Below are 7,880 nucleotides of genomic sequence, written 5' to 3' on the forward strand. Positions count from 1 at the left end.
GAGAATGAGGAGGGAGAGAAAGATTATCTCAGTATCCAGAACAGATTTTCCCTTGAGCCACAGGCACGGGTTTCTTGCCTCTCTTTGACTTCTACATTCTCCCTTGCTGAATTTGCACCTGCTGAGATGCCGGGCAGCTGTGGCAGCTGTGGCACATATGTCCTCTTTCCAGAGTGCCTCCTAGGGATTCAATGCCAGGGCCTCCCACTGCAAGGTTGCAACTTCCTGCCAGGTCTTTAGACTTGCGGTCCTGTTTGGGAGATACACATGTGGTTCCCTGTGTTATCTCCTGTCCCCTCTCTTCCGTAATCTAAGGTCTGGCACTTGCTGGCATGACTACCACTGAGTGACACCTGGAGCCATGTTTGTTTTGTATTTATTATGGCTTTTGCAGTTTCACATATGCATGCCTGGCACGCTGGCCGCGCTCAGCTGCCATCTCTGTGCCTCCTCTTTTCTCCATCCTCACAAATTCCTCCCTCAAGTTCATACATATTTGTTTTGTTTGGTGCTTCATCAGGATTAACTAGAGCTACTTCTGACTGGGTCAGGAGCTGTCCATTGGAGCCTTGTGGACTTGGAGGGTATACAGTTGAGGACTGAGGCCTGCCCTAAATCTAGTGAGAGTGTATATGTTTTTTCTTTCTTTCTTGTTTTTTGTTTGTTACGGTTATTCTTATAAAACTGTGTTTCTCAGTTTCTTTCTTAACCTGGATATCACCCAAATAATTGGGACCCCATTATATTATTTTTAACAACTTCACAGCACAAACCTGAGCAGTATTAACTCCATTCTTAATCCTGTAAGCTAATATGGTTTCCTCCCAGTGCACATCCAAGCCTTATATGTGCTGAGCACTCATTTTGCCCCGGAAGTCTATTTCCAGCCCATGGCAATGGTTTAGTTTTCTGCGTTATGAGTCCTGTTGGAGGAGAGTGGAGGTGCTGCCGGTGTTGGGGAACGCTCCCTGTTTGAAGGAGGAGAAGTCCTATAGGAATAAGAGAAGATCTCACCTGGAATAGGCCCAAGGGAAACTGTGTCATTCCATTGGGAACATCCTTGAGAAACAAGCCCGGGGTTGCACTGGGGAGGGTAAAGTGCCATGAGCCATAAATTTAGCTTGCTGGGCACGCTTCTGCTTCTACCACAAGACTACACAGAAGGGTGCGAGCAAGCTGGAGGTGCCTTCTATGCAGAGACCACTAAGTGGGGGAAAACTGCACGAAGCAAGGGTTCCCACTCTCCCTAGTAAAAGTTGACTGGGAAATATATATATATATATATATATATATTTTAAAGATGGTCTGTGGCTACTTTAGAGGGTATGGAGAATAATAGTACTATTAAATAGTTACATACTATTTATCAGACTTGTTTAAAATGACCAAGCATTTCGAATGATGGATAAAATGACCTAGATATTTAGAATGATGTATTTTAGATTCTGAAAGATCACAGCTGGTAACAAAACCTAATATACTCAGCAAAACTGTTGTAAGTTTCCGTGATAAAAGCAGTCTAAAGGAATTCATGACTACCGAGTCTTTCCCACAGAATATGCTGGAGGGAATACCTAAGACTGAAAGAGAGGCAAACATACCCAAGAGGCTACAAGAGGGATAAGAAAAGTGATGTGCAGCAGGAGAGAACAAAAAAAACACCCGAATGCTGCAAATCGACAAACATAGGAGTCAATATACACTTTTCAGTAACAACTGAATATTAACTTACTTTGATTCCCTCATCAAAAGATGAGAAAATAGTATATTGGATTAGAAAATAGGATTTTAAAATTTGTGCTTCCAGGAAATACATCTCACTATCAGAGATAAACACTGTCACAGTATAAAAATGATGGAGAAAGATATTCCATGCAAATCGAACCAGGAACAGGTAGCATTGCTCTTCTAATTTCTGACAAAATAGACTTGTCAGAAGAGATAGAGACACTTCATACTGATCAAAGAAATAATCCATCAGGAGGAAATTAGAATTCTAATACATACTCATCAAACACAGGCTAATACAGTTTCATAAAACAAGTGCCGTGAGATTTAATGTCACAAATTAATCCTAACACTAATACAATGCTTATTAGGTAACTGAACAAAAATGAATATAGAAACATTAGAATCAAATTATATCATAGATCAAATGGACTTAACAGACATCTACAGAATATTCCACCCAGCCACCAAAGATACCAGCACATGGAACTGTCTAAAATAGACCATGTGTTAGGACACAAAACAAGTCTCAACAAGTGTAGGAAAATTCTGCATTCTTTCTGACCATAGTGTGGCAAAGCCATTAAAAAACAAACAAACAAAAAACAGGAAGAGAAACTATAGAGAATTACAAACTCATGGAATTACAAACAACATACTGTTAAATGATACATGTCATTGAAAACAAGTAAAGAAATGAAAGCCCTAGAATTGAATGAAAAAGAACACAGTGTATAAAAAATTTATGGGCTACAGTGAAGGCCAGGGGAAGCTTATAACTCATAAGAACCTACATAAAACAAAAACTAAAAACCAGGTACTGGTGGCACTTGATCCAGTAGTTGAGAGACAGATTGGCAAGCAATCTCCTAGTTCGAGGCCAGCCTGCTCTACAGAGTGAGTTCCAGGACAACTTGGTCTACAAGAAAGAATCCTATCTCAAAAAACAAAGACAAATAACTCTCATGATGCATCTTAAGGCACTGGAAAAGCAAGAACTTTCCCAGAGAAATGGAGGTGGATAAAATGAAGATCAGAGGATAAGTTAATAAAATAGGAATGAAAAAAAAAGGTACAGTGAATCAACAAAGTAAGTAATTGGTTCTTAGAGAGATGAACAAGATTGGTGAATTAGCCAAAAAGAAAGACCCAGATTAATGCAATCATAGATGAACAGGGAGGCGTTAAGGAAACCCAGAGACTTGGACATATCTTAAAGTTTTATATTCCACCAAGTAAACTAGAAAACAAAAAGAAACCTGAATTTCTAAATGATTCTGATCTACCAAAGCAAGATGAAGCCCATCATTAAAATAGATGTGTAACAAGCAACAAGGTAGAAGGAAAAAAATACTTCAAGTGTCTAGCAACAGGATGCACGGATTCAGTGATTGACCTAACGAGGGGGAAAGTAATGAAGACAGGACAGACCCACAGAAAAGCTGGGATGGGTGGTGTGTGCTGTGCTCTTATAGAGGGCACCAACTGGAGGAGCAATCCGGAATCACAGAGCATTGATTTTACACAACTGAATCAAGGAGGTGGGATTACGGTAGGCAGCTGAGTGAGGAGGTGGGGTTATGGGAAGCAGCTGAGTGAGGAGGTGGGGCTAGGCAAGCAGGAGAGGAGCAGTTTCAGGTGGCGTCATCCTGGAGGAGGAAGCAGTGGATGACTGTTTCTATACACACTGTCAACTTTGCGCTTGGAGCAGAGGAAGGCTTTGCTATGCCTGTGAGCCTCACCTGGGAGACGCCTTGCCATTCCCACAGGTCAGAGTTATTGGGGTTTTTGATACGACCATGCCTGTCAACCATACACATTGCCCAGAGCTTCCTCCCCTTCGTAGGTCATCTGAGAGCTGAGTGCAAAATTCTACCACTTTGTATGACTACAATACTTCCTGGGTTATTCTGTAAACAGAAAGGGACCATTTCCAAATCCTTCTTATGAAGCCCTTATTTACCTGCTACCTAGGCAAATAAAGAAAATTATAGGCTGATCTCCTCATATGGACATAGATGCAGAAATTCTCAACAAAATATTTACAAACCTAATTGAAGAACACATCAAAAAGATCATTCATCATGATGGTTTCATTCCAGACATACAGGGATGTTCGACATAACTAAATCAGTAAATGTAATTTATCACATAAATGGTCATGGGTTGAAAGCTTGACTACACTGGAATCAACTAACACCCAAGCATCCGGGCACACCTGTGGGGAGCTTTCTTGATTGGATCATCTGAGGCGGGAAGGCTCACCCTAAATCTGGGCCACACCTTCTGGGGGCAGCGCACATAAAAGGAAATGAAAGATGGAAGAAGCTTTTTGCTTTTTGCCTGCTTGCCCCCACTTTTGCTGCAAGTTCATCTGTCCTGCAGCTGAGACATTCCTTTGCTGGTGGTAGCGCCTGCTTCTTCAGGATTTCAACACAGACATCCAGCTTCTTGGGCTGAAGAACTACCAGATACTAGCCAGACCACAGACCATAAGCCACTCTAATAAAGCATGTATATGATTTATATGTGTGTGTGTGTGTAATATATGAATATCTAATACATCATATACACACATTCATACCTTCATGCTCATTCTGTCAGTTCTGTTCCTCTAGAGTACCTTGACTAATACAGATCTCAAGGATAGGAAATGGCATAAACATCTCAATAGATGCAGAAAGGGCCTTTGACAAAATCCAGCATCCATGATAAAAATTTTGACTTTTGGTGACAAGGCCAGCAGCTATAGTTCCACAAAGAACCACTGCCACGTCCTTGCACGGCTCTAGGGACTGACTTCACTGGGACAGTGAGAAAATGAAGAAATGACAAATACACAGATGACTAAAGAGAAAAGCTGGAATAAGGTGGACTTGGGTCTCTGATGGAGAGGCTGCAGCACCCTGGAGACTCAGCATGTTTATTACATACAGTTGAATATAGAGGAGGGCTTAATTCTCACAGGTATATCAAAGTCACCCGGTTCAGGGGATACAGCCAAGTCAAGGAGGCAGGTTTAGCTAATCTCCATGGGAGCAGCCTCTATGGGAAAGCAGTCTTGAGGATGTAAATATCACAGGGGCAGAAGTTATGGTGAACATTTTCCACACACACAATCAACATTCACCCTTGGACCATTGGAAGGAAGGCTTTGTCATTGCTATCTGAGTCTCACTCCAGGGAGAAGGCTTTGCCTCTCTTTTAGGGCTGAGACATTTAAGCAGGTGTATTTAAACATACGTGCTTTCACATCAACAGCATATACTGTCTCAGGACATCGCTCACTCCCAAAAAAAAAACTCTCAGGATTGGAGCCAGCCCTTACAGCCACATTCCTGAGGTGTGGCCAGTGTCTGCAACATGACCAAGGAAGGCATGCCCATTGATGGAACCAGGTCTGTGACCCAGGTTTAGAGCAGGAACATCCAGAGGCAGGAACTGTATTTGCAAGTCTATCACTGAAGGACCACCTGCAGGTGTGACCAGCATCAGCAACTGGCCTGTAGAAGATGGCCCGCTGGTGAGATGAGCATATGTGAACATCCTGGCAAAGGACCATTCAACAAGGGTGTGACAGCATCTAAGAGCTGAAGAAGGAATACCAAGAGAGTCAAGATTGGAATCAGGAAGCAGGCCAGAATACATGTATGTTCTATACCCCCTTCTTTTCTTCTTTCCTTTCCTTCCTTTCCCTTCCCTTCCCCCAGCTTCTTGTTCCTATATAACTCTGCCATCTCAGCCATGCACTCTCTTTTGTTCCATTGGTTCTCTGCTCCTCTTGGCCTTCCACTCTTTTGCTCCCTTGTTGTATCGTGTGTGTGTGTGTGTGTGTTCCTCTTTCTCTGTCTTCTTTGATCTCTCTCTCTCTCTCTCTCTCTCTCTCTCTCTCTCTCTCTCTGCTACCTAACAGTCCCCCTGACCCACACCCATGTCCAAATCAGTTTGCTACTGGTCATGTTTAGTCTACTATTTTCTCTTCCAGATGCCTCTGGCTGTATCTCCCTCATATCTACCATAAAATCCTCAACCTTATACTTTGTACCTTGGATTGGTCATATCCTGATTTCATTCACCTGCTAGGACAGTAACTAAATAAATTAAAAATAATTTTAAAAAAACTATCACATTCTCAAAAGGACAGAAATCAACCACACCTTTCTGTAGAAGGAATCTCATGTCTTTATGGAAGCATCACCTGTCAATAAAAAGCTAATGGCCTATGACGGAGGCAGGAAACACAAGGTGGGACATTGGCAGGCTTGGATTCTGGGATAGAGCAGGTGCAGGAAATTCTGGGAAGTTACAAGGAGGACAGAGACATGGTACCTGGGTAGAGGTAACCAGTCATGTGGCAGAATGTAGATTAGTATAAATGGGTTATTTTAAGTTATGAGCAAGTCAGAGAACAGCCTAGCTATATGGCCCAAATATCTGTAAAACTACCTTGAGTCTCATGAGTCATTATTCTAGAAGTTTGAGGTTGGGAGAAAAAAAAAAAAAAAACACCTTTCAGTAATAACGGACAATTAATGACCTCAGCTTTCCAACCAAAAGACATCAACTGGCAGATAGGATTAAAAACCAGAGTCCAGGTCTAGAGATACAGCTCGGCAGTTAAGAGCACTAGCTGCTCTTCTAGAGGACACAGCTTGAATTCCCAGCACATGGTGGCTAACAGCTAACAGCCACTACTACTATTACTACTACTAATAACAATAAAAAATAGATGACTTTTAGCACCCCACTCACATATTGACTCGAGTGACTGCTACTGCACAGATAAGTCAGAACCATACGTCACCAAAGATCTCCCTGTACGCACCACCATTGACTTTACTCACTACCTACTATGCGTGACTCCAGCAACCATTAATCCACTTCCAGCCATGTGGGCTTGTCATTTTATCAATGGAATCATCCCCTATGCCGCCTTTGGAGATTACACGCCTCTCCCCATTCAGCAATATGCCCTTACCTCTGAGAGGCCCTTCATTTCCAGGAGATGAGTTCATTATATGCAGTGAGGCTGAGGGTTTCATTGAACACTGATTGTATGGAAATGTTTTCAGCTTTACATTGGGGCTACTGGTTGTCTTAACTGTACTAAAGCAGTCTTAGGGTTTTTATTACTGTAGTAAAGCAGCTTGGAGGGCATCATTTCATCTTACAGTTCTCAAGTCAATGTCCCTCGCTGATGGACATCAGGGCAGGAACTCAAGGCAGAAGCCTGGAGGCAGGAACTGAGGCAGAGGCCGTGAAGAGTGCTGCTTACAGGTTTGCTCTTCGCGGCTTCATTAGCCTGCTTTCTTACAACACCCAGGACCAGCAGCCCAGAGGTGACACCTTCCACAGTAGGTTGGGCCCTCACACATTAATTATTAATTAAGAAAATGCACTAACGGAGTCAACTCCCAGCCAATCTTACGGAGGCATTTTCTCTGTCCAGAGTTCTTCCTCTTAAATGAATCTAGCTTGTATCAAGTTGGACATAAAATGAGCTAGAATACCTGTCTGCTTCCTAGTTGTCTTAAAATTTTTGTATCTTTGGTCTTTAAATTCCCTTAAGAGTGTAGGGTGGGGGCTTCCAGCTAACTGTAGAACAGAATTGTTTGTTGTTGTTGTTGTTCTGAGATGAGAAGAGAACAGTACTGAAGAGGTTATGGTAATGGGGTTTCTGCTGCAGAAATGATAGCCTGGACCTTCCCCCACACTCTGTGAGCCTCGTGCAGCGGCCCATGATTCTGGGCTGCCATGCGCTATGTGGGTGTCTGGATTCCCCAGAGTGAAGCCAGCTTCAGGACCACATCTGCCACCATGGGGAGTCCTCAGTGCCTCTGAACTCTGGTAAGAAAGGGACCCCTTGCAGTGGGTGGCCAAGGTCTTTGATGAGTGAAGCCAGCTCCACAGGGCATCTCTCTTTCACCATCCATGCCTAGTGGGTCTCAGAAAGCAGCCCATGATGGGAAGGGGACTGTGAACACTTCCTGTCTGTGCTGATGGTCAAGGTAGACAGTAGTTGACTAGGTATACATTTGAATCTGCTACACCATTTATGACTCATTCTGACTTTTAGGTGAAAAAAACATTTTGAGTATACAGAAAGGAGGCAACAGGAACAGACACAGTAATCCTATGGACCACTTAATCAA

The sequence above is a fragment of the Meriones unguiculatus genome, chromosome 9 (assembly GCF_030254825.1).
Source record: "Meriones unguiculatus strain TT.TT164.6M chromosome 9, Bangor_MerUng_6.1, whole genome shotgun sequence".
Classification (NCBI taxonomy): domain Eukaryota; kingdom Metazoa; phylum Chordata; class Mammalia; order Rodentia; family Muridae; genus Meriones; species Meriones unguiculatus.